The sequence below is a fragment of the Triticum urartu genome, chromosome 6, assembly GCF_003073215.2.
Source record: "Triticum urartu cultivar G1812 chromosome 6, Tu2.1, whole genome shotgun sequence".
NCBI lineage: Eukaryota > Viridiplantae > Streptophyta > Magnoliopsida > Poales > Poaceae > Triticum > Triticum urartu.
In genome coordinates this window covers 446,537,616-446,554,219 of record NC_053027.1, presented here as the reverse complement: position 1 = coordinate 446,554,219, position 16,604 = coordinate 446,537,616, and positions in this window count along the sequence as shown.

Genomic DNA, 16,604 nt, shown 5'->3' with positions numbered 1-16,604 from the left:
TTTGCCGAACACACAGTGGAACTCTCAATGAAAGCACCAATGTCGGTGTCAAAACCGGCGGATCTCGGGTAGGGGGTCCAGAACTGTGCGTCTAAGGCAGATGGTAACAGGAGGCAGGGGACACGATGTTTTACCCAGGTTCGGGCCCTCTTGATGGAGGTAAAACCCTACGTCCTGCTTGATTTATTCTTGATGATATGAGTATTACAAGAGTTGATCTACCACGAGATCGGAGAGACTAAACCCTAGAAGCTAGCCTATGGTATGATTGTATGTATATCTCTATCGACTAGCCTGGCCTCGGTTTATATAATGCATCAGAGGCCTAGGATAACAAGAGTCCTAGCCGAATACGCCGGTGGGGAGGAGACCTTGTCTTGATCACCAAGTTTTGTAGAATCTTCCATGTATGCGGAAGCTGTCCGAACTGGCCCATGACTATACGGCCATGGGGGTCCTTAGCCCAATCTAACAGATCGGGAGATGACGTGGTGAGTACCCCCTAGTCCAGGACACCGTCAGGTGGAGAGGAAATCCCAGTCCGCGGACGAAGTGGGTAAGAAAAACTACCCTCTCATGGGGTTCGAGCGTAGGGATGATCTGCCCTGCATCTAGCAGCCGGTGCGTGATATCCGCTGCCTGATATCCGGCTTCCCGTAACTTTGTGATGTTCTCCTCCGTGACGGAGGAGACCATCCACTTGCCTCCCGCTCCGGACATGCTTGGAGTGGTTTGAGAAGAAATACGTGAACTTGGGCGTAGCAGCTCGAGTGTGCGAGAATGGGTAAGCAAGGAGGAAGAAGGCGTGCATGAAAAGAGTGAATCCTAATCCCTTTATAAGGGTGGAAGAGGCGATGCGCCTCCCCACTTACTTGATAAAATAGCTTATTCCCCAAGCACCGTAATTGATGGAGCGGTTGGGTTACCCATGTCCGTATTGATGAGAAGCCCGTAATAAGGGGAACACGATCTCTGCTTTGACAAGACGTGTCGAGAAAACCGCCTCGTAATATGTGCGGTGTTGGTTGAGAAAAACGGTTCGAATAATGACCGGGACATGGCATGATGTCATGCTGTCAAAACGTGTCAGCAGATTAGATTTGTGGAAATATTATTCTCTGTACGGTGGTATGTGGAACTTGTTTTGCAGAGCCGGACACTATCCTTGTGATCAAAATCTTCCAAGGAGTATTCGGAGGAGGAACCCGCCTTCCAATGCCGAAGACAAAACTGCGCGCCGGATGATGACCCACAAGTATAGGGGATCTATCGTAGTCCTTTCGATAAGTAAGAGTGTCGAACCCAACGAGGAGCAGAAGGAAATGATAAGCGGTTTTCAGCAAGGTATTCTCTGCAAATACTGAAATAAGTGGTAACCGATAGTTTTGTGATAGGATAAATTGTAACGAGCAACAAGTAACAAAAGTAAATAAAGTGCAGCAAGATGGCCCAATCCTTTTGTAGCAAAGGACAAGCCGGAACAAACTCTTATAATAGGAAAAGCGCTCCCGTGGACACATGGGAATATCGTCAAGCTAGTTTTCATCAAGTTCATATGATTCGCGTTCGATACTTTGATAATTTCATATGTGGGTGGACCGGTGCTTGGGTGTTGTTCTTACTTGAACAAGCGTCCCACTTATGATTAACCTCTATTGCAAGCATCCGCAACTACAACAAAAGTATTAAGGTAAACCTAACCATAGCATGAAACATGTGGATCCAAATCATCCCCTTATGAAGCAACACATAAACTAGGGTTTAAGCTTCTGTCACTCTAGCAACCCATCATCTACTTATTACTTCCCAATGCCTTCCTATAGGCCCAAATAATGGTGAAGTGTTATGTAGTCGACGTTCACATAACACCACTAGAGGCTAGACAACATACATCTTATCAAAATATCAAACGAATACCAAATTCACATCACTACTAATAGCAAGACTTCTCCCTTGTCCTCAGGAACGAACGTAATTACTCACAAAGCATATTCATGTTCGTAATCCGAGGGGTAATAATATGCATATAGGAACTGAACATATGATCTTCCACCAAATAAACCAACTAGCATCAACTACAAGGAGTAATCAACACTACTAGCAACCTACTAGCACCAATCCCGGACTTTGAGACAAGAATTGGATACAAGAGATGAACTAGGGTTTGGAGATGAGATGGTGCTGGTGAAGATGTTGATGGAGATTTCCCTCTCCCAATGAGAGGAGCGTTGGTGATGACGATGGTGATGAATTCCCCCTCCCGGAGGGAAGTATCCCCGGCAGAACAGCTCTGCCGGAGCTCTAGATTGGATCCGCCAAGGTTCCGCCTCGTGGCGGCGGAGTCTTGTCCCAAAAAGTTTCTTTCTATTTTTTTCTCATCGAAAGACTTCATATAGGAGAAGATGGACGTCGGAGAGCCACCAGGGGGCCCACGAGGTAGGGGGCACGCCCTAGGGGGGGCGCCCCCCACCCTCGTGAGCAGGGTGTGGGCCCCCTGGCCTTCATCTTTAGCGAGGATTTTTCTTTATTTATTTTAAGATGTTCCGTGGAGTTTCAGGACTTTTGGAGTTGGCGCAGAATAGGTCTCTAATATTTGCTCCTTTTCCAGCCCAGAATTCCAGCTGCCGGCATTCTCCCTCCTTATGTAAACCTTCTAAAATAAGAGAGAATAGCCATAAGTATTGTGACATAAAGTGAAATAACCATCCATAATGCAATAAATATCGATATAAAAGCATGATGCAAAATGGACTTATCAAATCCCCCAAGCTTAGACCTCGCTTGTCCTCAAGCAAAAAGCCGATAACAATAAATATGTCCTCATGTTTAGAGGTAGAGGCGTCAATAAAAATAAAATACAGACATGAAGCATCATGATTATTCTCATAGCAGCAACATATATAGAATTTATCATATGATTACTTATGTTCAAGTGATGATCTATTCACAATGCAAAAGTATAAATCATAAACCTTATTGGGCTCCGACAAACTATAATCTCAGTCATTGAAGCAATTGCAATTTATCATAACGTCGAAAAGAGTCTATGTCAGAGCTAAAAAACAAGTTCACATACTCAACTATCATTTAGTCCTCCATAATTGCTAACACTCACGCAATACTTGTGGTTACAAAGTTTTAATCGGACACAGAGAAAGATAGGGGCTTATAGTTTTGCCCCACAACCTTTTACCTTAAGGGTAATGTCAACAATAATGGTTCATGCTCCCCTACATCCAATTAGATATATATATCATGTTCTTTCCAACATGCTGAGCTTGCCAAAGGATAAAATGAAAAACAAAAGGTGAAGATCACCATGACTCTTGCTTAAGGTAGAAGATAATAATAAAGGATAGGCCCTTCGCAGAGGGAAGCAGAGGTTGCCATGCGCTTTTATGGTTGGATGCACAAAATCTCAATGCGAAAGAACGTCACTTTATATTGCCCCTTGTGATATGAACCTTTATTATGTAGTCCGTCGCTTTTATTACTTCCACATCACAAGATCGTATAAAGCTTATTTCTCCCACACCAATCAATCATACATATTTAGAGCAATTTTTATTGCTTTGCACCGATGACAACTTACTTGAAGGATCTTACTCAATCCATAGGTAGATATGGTGGACTCTCATGGCAAAACTGGTTTAGGGGTATTTGGAAGCACAAGTAGTATTTCTACATGGTGCTGAGAATTTGGCTAGCATGAGGGGGAAAGGTAAGCTCAACAAGTTAGAGAATCCATGACAACATACTTTATCTCAGATATAAGAAAGACATAACTCATTACGTTGTCTTCCTTGTCCAACATCAACTCTTTAGCATGTCATATTTTAATGAGTGCTCCCAATCATAAAAGATATCAATGATAATATATCTATATGTGCAAACCTCTCTTTCCTTATTACTTCCTATTAATTGCAACAATGACCAAAGCTATGCTTGCCAACTCCCAACAACTTTTAATCATCATACTCTTTCTATGTGAAGTCATTACTCTCAATAAGATCAATATGAACTTTTTGTTTCTTTTTATTCTTTTTCTCTTTTCTTTTATTCACCCAAGATCATGGCAAAATAATCAAGCCCTTGACTCAACACTAATCTTTATTATATATAGCTCACGGACTCGATTACATAGAGAGATCATAAAGCAAACTCAAAACTAGATCATGCCATAAACTTTATTCTACTAGATCAAGATACTACTAATAGGATCGAACTAAGAAAAATGGTAAAGATAGGAGTTGTGAGTGTGATACGATACCGGGGCACCTCCCCCAAGCTTGGCAGTTGCCAAGGGGAGTGCCCATACCCATGTGATTATATCTCCTTCTTTGTTGTTGGTGTAATATTCTTGGCGATTATTCCCCTCAGGATGCGGTTTTCCTCTTCGAGTTTATTGACTTGTTGTTTGAGGTCCATTATTTCCTTACGAAGCTTTCTTGTGACAGCTAAAGCTCCTTGCACCCAAGGGTGTTACATAGCTGCGGGAGAACAAGTGACACTCCTCTTCATATTTTCATAAGAAAGAAATCTAACATTAGAAGGGATAACCGAATTTGGAATAGTTGAGCTTTGTAGTTCCCCCATCGTGAGCCTAGCTCGGAGGCGGGAGGTGACTTCTTCATCCTCCATGGCATCTACTCTCATCAAGTCAGCCTCCATCTCTTCCCCCGTTGCTGGCCCAAAGTGGTCAGCGTCGCTGTTTGCCCTTGGTTCCGGTGCCGGATTAGATACCCGGCTCTCCCCGATTGACTCTTGAGAAGACATCTTGTTCTAATCTGCAGCAGCAACAGCTTGAAAACAAAAATAGAGGAGGTTTGTGTGATACAGGAGTCAAAACCTTCGGGATGTTATATAATGAATTTTTACCGACCAAAATATGTAACGTGTAAGAAAACGGAGTCTGGGAGGCACACGAGGTGCTCACGAGGTAGGGGGGCGCGCCCAGGTGGGTAGGGCGCGCCCACCACCCTCGTGGGGCCCTCGTGTCCTTCCCGGACTGCTACTTATTTTTCTATTTTTCTAAATATTCCAAAACGGAGAAATATTTCCTTAAAAATTGTTTTGGAGTCGGTTTACGTACCGTACCACATACCTATTCCTTTTCGGAGTCTGAAACGTTCCGGAAAGTGTCCCTTATGTATTCCTCCGGGGTTACGGTTTCGATAATATTGGTTTCAACATTTATGGGATTACCTGAGATATAATGTTTGATTTTTTGACCGTTTACCACCTTCGGATTTGTGCCCTCGAAGTTGTTGATTTTTATGGCACCGAAACAATAGACCTCTTCGATAACATAGGGGCCTTCCCATTTAGAGAGAAGTTTTCCGGCAAAAAATCTTAAACAAGAATTGTATAGCAATAGATAATCACCTACATTAAACTCATGCTTTTGTATCCTTTTGTCATGACATCTTTTAACTTTTTCTTTAAACAACTTGGCATTTTCATAAGCTTGGGTTCTCCATTCATCAAGTGAGCTAATATCAAATAATCTGTTCTCACCGGCAAGTTTAAAATCATAGTTGAGCTCTTTAATAGCCCAATATGCCTTATGTTCTAGTTCGAGAGGTAAGTGACATGCTTTTCCATAAACCATTTTATACGGACACATACCCATAGGATTTTTGTATGCAGTTCTATAAGCCCACAATGCATCATCAAGTTTTTTGGACCAATTCTTTCTAGACCTATTAACAGTCTTTTGCAAAATTAATTTGAGCTCTCTATTGCTCACTCTACTTGACCACTAGACTATGGGTGATAAGGAGATGCAATTCTATGATTAACATCATATTTAGCAAGCATTTTACGGAAAGCACCATGAATAAAGTCCGAACCACCATCAGTCATTAAATATCTAGGCACTCCAAACCTTTGGAAAATAACTTCTTTAAGCATTTTAATAGAAGTGTTATGATCAGCACTACTAGTTGGAATAGCTTCTACCCACTTAGTAACGTAATCAACAGCAACTAGAATATGTGTGTATCCATTAGAGGCAGGAAAAGGTCCCATATAATCAAAGCCCCAAACATCAAATGGTTCAATAACAAGTGAATAATTCATAGACATTTCTTGATGTCTACTAATATTACCAATTCTTTGACATTCATCACAAGACAAGACAAACTTACGGGCATCCTTGAAGAGAGTAGGCCAATAAAAACCAGATTGCAATACCTTATGTGCAGTTCTATCTCCAGCGTGGTGTCCTCCATAAGCCTCGGAATGACACTTGCGTAGGATCTGTTCCTGTTCATGCTCAGGTACACAACGTCTAATAACACCATCTACTCCTTCCTTATAAAGATGTGGGTCATCCCAAAAGTAATGTCTTAAATCATAGAAAAACTTTTTCTTTTGCTGGTATGTGAAGCTAGGTGGTATAAACTTATCAACAATATAATTAGCATAATCAGCATACCATGGAGTACTACGAGAAGTACTTATAACATTTAATTGTTCATCAAGAAATCAATCATTAATAGGTAGTGGGTCATCAAGAATATTTTCTAACCTAGACAAGTTGTCTGCAACGGGGTTCTTAGCTCCCTTTCTATCAACAATATGCAAATCAAATTCTTGTGGCAAGAGAACCCATCTAATAAGTCTAGGTTTAGCATCTTTATTTTCCATAAGATATTTAATAGCAGCATGATCAGTTTGAATAGTTACTTCAGAATCAACAATATAAGATCTAAACTTATCACAAGCAAATACAACTGCTAAAAGCTCTTTTTCAGTAGTAGCATAATTTCTTTGAGCATTGTCTAGAGTCTTACTAGCATAATGAATAACATTTAATTTCTTATCAACTCTTTGCCCTAGAACAGCACCTACAGCATAATCACTAGCATCACACATAATTTCAAAGGGTAAATTCCAATCCGGTGGCTGAACAACAGGTGCAGAGACTAATGCTTTCTTAAGTATTTCAAATGCTTCTACACAATCATCATCAAAGACAAATGGTGTATCTTTTTGCAATAAATTAGTCAGAGGCCGAGAAATTTTTGAGAAGTCCTTAATGAACCTCCTGTAAAATCCGGCGTGACCAAGGAAACTTCTTATACCTTTGATGTCCTTGGGACATGGCATCTTTTCAATAGCATAAACCTTGGCTTTATCAACTTCAATACCTCTTTCAGAAACTTTATGCCCCAAGACAATACCTTCATTAACCATAAAGTGGCACTTTTCCCAATTCAAGACAAGATTAGTTTCTTCACATCTCTGCAAAACTCGATCAAGATTGCTCAAGCAATCATCAAAAGAGGAATCATAGATGGAAAATTCGTCCATGAAAACCTCACAAATCTTTTCCCAAAAGTCAGAGAATATAGCCATCATGCATCTTTGAAAGGTAGCAGGTGCATTACATAAACCAAAAGGCATACGTCTATAAGCAAAAGTACCAAAAGGGCATGTAAAAGTAGACTTTGATTGATCTCTAGCCGACACAGGTATTTTAGAGAAACCAGAATAACCATCTAGAAAGCAATAGTGTGTATGTTTGCATAATCTTTATAGCATTTGATCAATAAAAGGTAAGGGGTAATGATCTTTCTTAGTAGCTTTATTTAATTTGCGAAAATCAATTACCATCTTATAACCTGTGGTAATTCTTTGTGGAATCAATTCATCTTTATCATTAGGAACAACAGTGATACCTCCATTCTTAGGGACACAATGGACAGGACTTACCCACTCACTATCAGCAACGAGATAGATTATACCTGCCTCCAAAAGCTTTAGTATTTCTTTTCTTACCACTTCTTTCATTTTAGGATTCAGACATTGTTGAGGATCACGAACTGGTTTGGCATCTGCTTCCAAATTTATTTTATGTTGACATAGAGTGGGACTAATGCCCTTAAGATCATCAAGAGTATATCCAATAGCAGCATGATGCTTCTTCAGAGTTTTGAATAATCTTTCTTCTTCATGCTCTGAAAGGTTAGTACTAATAATAACAGGATATATCTTCTTTTCATCAAGATAAGCATATTTAAGATTATCAGGCAAAGGTTTAAGCTCAAACATGGGATCACCTTTGGGTGGAGGAGGATCCCCTAAAATTTCAACAGGCAAATTATGTTGCAGCATAGGTTCCTATTTAAAGAATACTTCATCTATTTCCCTTCTTTCATTCATGAACATATCATTTTCATGGTCTAGCAAATAGTGTTCTAAAGGATCACTAGGAGGTACGGCAATAGAAGCAAGACCAATAATTTCATCCTTACTAGATAATTCTTCCTCACGATGTTGTTTACTAAATTTAGAGAAATTAAACTCATGAACCATATCATCCAAGCCAACAGTAACAACATTCTTTGTGCAATCTATGGTAGCATTGACAGTATTTAAGAAGGGTCTACCAAATATAATGGGACAAAAACTATCATGTGGGGAACCAAGAACAAGAAAATTAGCAGGATATTTAGTTTTCCCACACAATACTTCAACATCTCTAACAAATCCAATTGGTGCAATAGTATCTCTATTAGCAAGTTTAATAGTAACATCAATATCTTCTAACTCAACAGGTGCAATTTCATTCTTAATTTCTTCGTATAAGTCAATAGGTATTACACTAGCACTAGCACCCATATCACATAAGCCATGATAACAATGATCTCCTATTTTAACAGAAATAACAGGCACGCCTACCACAGGTCTATGTTTATCTTTATCACAAGGTTTAGCAATTCTAGAGTTTCACCTTCGAACTGGATAACATGCCCATCAATATTATCAGACAAGAGATCTTTAACAATAGCAATATTAGGTTCTACTTTAACTTGCTCTGGAGGTGTATAAGTTCTAATATTGCTTTTATGAACAACAGTTGAAGCTTTAGCATGATCCTGTATTCTAACAGGGAAAGGTGGTTTCTCAATATAAGAAGTAGGAACAATAGGATCATTATAAGTGACAGTCTTTTCTTCAACTTTAATAGGTGCAGCTACTTTTACTTCTATGGGAGGATGATATTTAAACCACTTCTCCTTAGGGAGATCAACATAAGTAGCAAAGGATTCACAGAAAGAAGCTACTATCTCAGAGTAAGTCCATATTTAGTACTAAACTTACAGAAAATATCGGTGTCCATAAAAGATTTAACACAATCAAACTTAGGTGTCATACCTGACTCCTTACCTTTGTTGAGGTCCCAATCTTCAGAGTTGCGTTTAATTCTATCCAGTAAATTCCATCTGAATTCAATAGTCTTCATCATAAAAGAGCTAGCACAAGAAGTATCGAGCATGGTGCGATTGTTTTCAGAAAGCCGATCATAAAAATTTTGAATTATCATTTCTCTTGAGAGCTCATGATTGGGGCATGAATATAACATTGATTTAAGCCTCCCCCAATATTGAGCGATGCTTTCTCCATCGCGAGGCCAGAAATTATATATATAATTGTGATCATGATGAACAAGATGCATAGGGTAATACTTTCCATGAAATTCCAGCTTCAATCTTTTATAGTCCCATGATCTCATATCATCACATAGCCTATACCATATCAATGCGTCTCCCTTCAAAGATAAAGGGAAGACCTTCTTCTTAGCAACATCATCGGGTATACCTGCAAGCTTAAATAATCCACAAACTTCATCCACATATGTCAAGTGCTCATCAGGATGCTTTGTTCCATCTCCTGTAAAAGGGTTAGCTAGCAGTTTTTCCATCATACCCGAAGGAAATTCGAAAGGAGTTTCATTTTCAATAGGTTCGGTAGGTTGAGGAGCAACTCTTTGCTCTACTGGACGGGGTGAAGATACCCCGAACAAGCCCCTCGGAGAATTACTTTCCATAGTAACAAGTGACAGTAAATTTCAGCACACTATATAATTCTTTCCTTACCAAATTCCACCTACCAAAGGCGCTACACTCCCCGGCAACGGCACCAGAAAAGAGTCTTGATGACCCACAAGTATAGGGGATCTATCGTAGTCCTTTCATAAGTAAGAGTGTCGAACCCAATGAGGAGCAAAAGGAAATGATAAGCGGTTTTCAGCAAGGTATTCTCTGCAAGTACTGAAATAAGTGGTAACAGATAGTTTTGTGATAGGATAAATTGTAACGAGCAACAAGTAACAAAAGTAAATAAAGTGCAGCAAGATGGCCCAATCCTTTTGTAGCAAAGGACAAGCCGGAACAAAATCTTATAATAGGAAAAGCGCTCCCGATGACACATGGGAATATCGTCAAGCTAGTTTTCATCACGTTCATATGATTCGCGTTCGATACTTTGATAATTTGATATGTGGGTGGACCGGTGCTTGGGTACTGTTCTTACTTGAACAAGCGTCCCACTTATTATTAACCTCTATTGCAAGCATCCTCAACTACAACAAAAGTATTAAGGTAAACCTAACCATAGCATGAAACATGTGGATCCAAATCATCCCCTTACGAAGCAACGCATAAACTAGGGTTTAAGCTTCTGTCACTCTAGCAACCCATAATCTACTTATTACTTCCCAATTCCTTCCTCTAGGCCCAAATAATGGTGAAGTGTTATGTAGTCGAAGTTCACATAACACCACTAGAGGCTAGACAACATACATCTTATCAAAATATCAAACGAATACCAAATTCACATGACTAGTAATAGCAAGACTTCTCCCTTGTCCTTAGGAACGAACGTAATTACTCACAAAGCATATTCATGTTCATAATCAGAGGGGTAATAATATGCATATAGGATCTGAACATATGATCTTCCAGCAAATAAACCAACTAGCATCAACTACAAGGAGTAATCAACACTACTAGCAACCTACTAGCACCAATCCCGAACTTTGAGACAAGAATTGGATACAAGAGATGAACTAGGGTTTGGAGATGAGATGGTGCTGGTGAAGATGTTGATGGAGATTGCCCTCTCCCGATGAGAGGAGCGTTGGTGATGACGATGGTGATGATTTCCCCCTCCCGGAGGGAAGTATCCCCGGCAGAACAGCTCTTCCTTCGCTACTACTGCTAGCTGAAGCCGATCGATGGGATGAACAGTGAGCATTGCGGGGGGGGGGGGGTTGGTGGTGGATGAACAGTGAGCGGTGGCATTGCCTCTGGATGAACAGGACCCCGTGGTGTGGTGGAGGGCTGGATAAACAGTAGACGGTGGAGGGGTTCCCGTGGAGGGGTGGATGAACAGGACCCCGTGGTTTGTAGGGTTGGATGAACAGTAGACGGTGGAGGGGTGGTTGAACAGGACCTCGTGGTGTGGAGGGCTGGATGAACAGTAGACGGTGGAGGGGTGCCCGTGGAGGGGTGGTTGAACAGGACCCCGTGGTGTGGAGGGCTAGATGAACAGTAGATGGTGGAGGGGTGGTTGAACAGTAGCTGGTGGAGGGGTGGTTGAACAGTAGCCGGTGGAGTAGCGCGCGGTGGAGGCTGGATGAACAGGAGGCCGTGGAGGCTGGATGAACAGGAGGCCGTGGAGGCTGGAGGAGGTCGACGGTGGAGATGAACAGTATCCCGTGGAGTCCCATTTTGCGGTACGCCACACCCCTCCCGATGAATAGGACCCCCGTTTCGACCGTAGCTCTCCAACACAAGTCCGATTCGTCCGTTTTGCGGTACGCCACACTCCTCCCGATCAATGGGACCCCGTTTCGACCGTAGGAGGTCCGTTTCCTTCGTTTTGCGGTACGCCAGACCCCTCCTGATGAACAAGATCCCGTTTCGAATGTGGCTGGTCGAACACAAGGTTGTTTCCTCCGTTCTGCGGTATGCCAGGCCTCGTTTCCATCGCATGTTCCGTCCAAGCCCTCCCGATGAACACGACGCATTCCGTTGCCTCCCCATGAACACGATGCATTCCGTTGCCTCTCCATGAACACGACGACGACATTGTTTCTCCGTTCCGACCCAACCATGTACACGAGCCCTGGCCGTACGTATGCGCGAGTAGGTGTTCGAGACCCCGCCCGTATGTACACATACGTGGCCGTATTTTCTTTCTTGCACCCTGGCCAATGTACGTACGTGTAAATGCTACATGCGCGCCTCTACTATGACACGTGCGCGCCTCAACTATGACACGTGCGCGCCTCTACATCAACCAGTATGTACGTACACGTTCGCGACCAGAATGGCAACGCTGCGTACGCTTCGACCAGGTGGGTCCCGACTGTCAGGCACTTCCTTGCCTGCCAAGATGTAGCTGGTGGGTCCCAGCAGTCAGGGGCGAGTCGTTTTTTTGCCCGGACGCACTTCCTTGTGTGCGAAGATGTAGCTGGTGGGTCCCAGCAGTCAGGGGGAAACATTTTTTTTGCGAAATACTGTGGCCCGTCCGATGGGTCCCAGCTGTCAGCCTCTCCACGTACAGTCCACGTCCGATGGAAGTCGTTCCTTGACCACGTTGACCACGTCGCGCCGAGAGCACCAGGGCGGTGGACGACGACGAGGCCTAGGAAGGGGACGACACGGAGGCAGGGAAGACTCGGCAGTTGTTTCCCACGCGGAGGGGAGTACGACTGTACAAGGGTTTACTGGTTCGTCTTCCGTCGCCGGTGAATAACAGCAGGTGTGGGTGAGTAGAGGGATGGCTAGGCCAGCGATGGGAGTACGGTCGGGCGGTGAGGCCTGCGCTGCAGCAGAGCCGGCCGCGAGGAGGAGGGAGCAGGTAGTCCCGACGGCGCTTGTTTGAGCGGCCGGAGCAGGAAGAGCAGAGATTGAAGAAGCACGACGGCCGTTGGAGGGACATCCAACAGTCAGTGCTTGTGCGTCAACCTTTTTTTAGGAAAGCCTCAAATCTGTGGAAAACAACATACATCCCATCTGCCATCATTTCTAATAATTTACAGCCCATTTGCTAATTCTTAAGGTTTTTTTGGAGCCCATATTCTTTTTGTTAGCATTACAGCCCATATTGTGGCAACGGTTAAAAAATTATACGAAATTTTGCTTATTTCAGTGTGGTCCGAACTATTTTTAATCCCGAAATTTCGACTCACATTCAAACTGATTTTAAAAATAAATGTATATCAATATAAAATCCAACAAATTCTCCATGCATAAAAATTAATGTAATTTAAAATCTTGAAATGAAAAAAGATATTTGAAACTACTTGCCGGTTTGATGTGTTTTAAAAATGTACAACCCATTTCTCATTACTGATTGGCCATTTTCTCGGCCAGCCGAATGAAAGCTCTCCTCGTCTTGAAAGATTTGCAACCCAACAGGCCTGACAAAGCGACTTACTTGGCAAATCACAAAAAACTAGGCTGTGGCCGTGGACCCAGCAGTCAGCCTCTCCATGTACAATACTCTTCCGATGGAAGTCGTTCCTTGACCACGTTGACCACGCCGCGCGGAGAGCACCACGGCGGTGGATGACGGCGAAGCCTAGGAAGGGGACGACGCTGTAGCGGAAGCCCGTGCGGAGAGGACTACGAGGGTTCACTGGTTCGGCTACGGTGTGAGGCTCCCGTCCCCCCAAGGCCTGCCAGCGGTGGGAATAGTAGGGGGCGGTGAGGCCTCTGCGGCAGCACAGCTGGCCACGGGAGGCAGGAGCATGCGACACGGCCGGCGCTGCTTTGGGCAGCTGGAGCAAGAAGACCAGAGGTTGAAGAAGCACTACGGCCGTTGGATGGACATCGTACGGTCACTAGAGCTAGAATCGTTCATATTGACTAAGTTGACAAAGCCCTTCGTCCCCGTCAACTTAGTAGGCCCACAAGTCAGCCTCCCAGCATGGTGGGTCCCAGCTAGCCGGGGGAGTATTCATTTTTTGCGTAATAAGGAGGCACTTCCGGTGGGTCCGAGATGACAGCGGGGGGAACGTTTTTTCGCGAAATACTGTGGCCCGTCCGGTGGGTCCCAGCAGTCAGGGGGAAACGATTTTTTTCGCAAAATACTGGTGGCCTGTCCGGTGGGTCCCCGCTGATACGTCTCCAACGTATCTATAATTTTTGATTGCTCCAAGCTATATTATCTACTGTTTTGGACTATATTGGGCTTTTTTCCACTTTTATATTATTTTTGGGATTAACCTATTAACTGGAGGCCCAGCCCAGAATTGCTGTTTTTTTGCCTATTTCAGTGTTTCGAAGAAACGGAATATCAAACGGAGTCCAAACGGAATAAAACCTTCGGGAACGTGATTTTCCCACCGAACGTGATCCAGGAGACTTGGACCCTGCTCCAAGGAACAAAAGAGGCGGTCACGAGGGTGGGGGGCGCCCCCCGCCCTAGGGCGCGCCCCCCTGCCTCGTGGGCCCCTTGGTGCTCCTCCAGCGTACTCCTTCCTCCTATATATACCTACGTACCCCCAAACGATCAGAACAGGAGCCAAAAACCTAATTCCACCGCTGCAACTTTCTGTATCCACGAGATCCCATCTTGGGGCCTATTCTGGAGCTCCGCCGGAAGAGGGCCGTCATCACGGAGGGCTTCTACATCACCATAGCCTCTCCGATGAAGTGTGAGTAGTTTACCTCAGACCTTCGGGTCCATAGTTAGTAGCTAGATGGCTTATTCTCTCTCTTTGAATCTCAATACAAAGTTCTCCCCCTCTTTTGTGGAGATCTATTCGATGTAATATTCTTTTTGCGGTGTGTTTGTTGAGACCGATGAATTGTGGGTTTATGATTAAGTCTATCTATGAATAATATTTGAATCTTCTCTGAATTCTTTTATGTATGATTGGTTATCTTTGCAAGTCTCTTTGAATTATCCATTTGGTTTGGCCAACTAGATTGGTAGTTCTTTCCATGGGAGAAGTGCTTAGCTTTGGGTTCGATCTTGCGGTGTCCTTTCCCAGTGAAAGAAGGGGCAGCAAGGCACGTATTGTATCGTTGCCATTAAGGATAACAAGATGGGGTTTATTTCAGATTGCATGAATTTATCTCTCTACATCATGTCATCTTGCTTAAGGCGTTACTCTGTTTTTAACTTAATACTCTAGATGCATGCTGGATAGCGGTCGATGAGTAGAGTAATAGTAGTAGATGCAGAATCGTTTCGGTCTACTTGTCACGGACGTGATGCCTATATACATGATCATGCCTAGATATTCTCATAACTATGCTCAATTCTATCAATTGCTCAACAGTAATTTCTTCACCCACCGTAGAATACTTATGCTCTTGAGAGAAGCCACTAGTGAAACCTATGGCCCCTGGGTCTATTCTCATCATATCAATCTCCATCACTTTAATCTTGCTTTACCTTTTACTTTGCTTTTACTTTTTACTTTGCATCTTTATACCAAAAATATTATACCTATCAGATCTCACTCTCGTAAGTGATCGTGAAGGGATTGACAACCCCTAATCGCGTTGGTTGCGAGTAGCTATCGTTTTGTGCAGGTACGAGGGACTTGAGCGTGTCCTCCTACTGGATTGATACCTTGGTTCTCAAAAACTGAGGGAAATACTTACGCTACTCTGCTGCATCATCCCTTCCTCTTCGGGGAAAACCAACGCAAGCTCAATATGTAGCAAGAAGGATTTCTGGCGCCGTTGCCGGGGAGTCTACGCAAAAAGTCAACATACCAAGTACCCATCACAATCCCTATCTCTCGCATTACATTATTTGCCATTTGCCTCTCATTTTCCTCTCCCCCCAATTCACCCTTGCCGTTTTATTCGCTCTCTCTCTCTCTCTCTCTCTCTCTTTCCTCCCTCTCTATTTGCCTCTTTTGCCTGCTTGCTTTTTGTTTGCTCATGCACTAGTTTGCTTGCTTGTCGTTATGTCTGAAATTGGGGAAGTTATTGCCAATATGGGCGATAACAATATCATGGAAAATTCTGATGCTCCTGCTAAGGAACCTACCATCTTTCATACAAAAAAATTCCGTGTTGGTAGTGGTAATATTATTGGAAAAGGAATTATTCAAGATTTCTTTACTTGTGTCGGTGCTTTACCTTCTATGGGTAGTTCTATCCTTCACATAACTAGTAGTCTTGCGGACGCTATTGCCATGCTTGTAGTTGAACTTGAAAGACAATTCATGCACATGCATCCTTCTATACAAAGGATTTTTCTGGAATTTTCTAATATTGAGCATTCTTCTGTTAAGCATGCCGCTACTATCTTTTTGGCTCATGAGTTTAGATTCAAAATAAAAGAAGCCAAAGAAATCTTTGCACATTATAGGGTGGACGCTTGCCGTCCTCCCATAGAGGCTATCCTCTTTGATCAAGAAGAAATAATGTGTTTTCAATCTCTAGATTATGTTGCTTTCAATGAAAATCTTAGAAAAAGGGTTCCTACCAATGTTTTAGTTGATAGAATTTCTGAACTTAATTATGATTTGGCTATTCGAAATAATGAACTAGGATATTCTCTTGAATATAGGCTTACAAAGTTCTGTCAAAAGAATGCTTATAATGATGAATTGGTTGTGCATTATGAAGGACCAAAGGAGGAACCTATACCTGCCAAGGTTGATCTTGGGGACTTCTGTCCCGTTAAATTTAGTCCTTTTGATTACTTTTGCTTGCCTCAAAGAAAACTTTCTTCTGAACGTAGAGAATATGAAATCAGTTTTAATAATCTATCTTACTATTATGGCAATACCTAGATCTATCCTTGCTTTTATGCCTAGCTAGGGGCGTTAAACGATA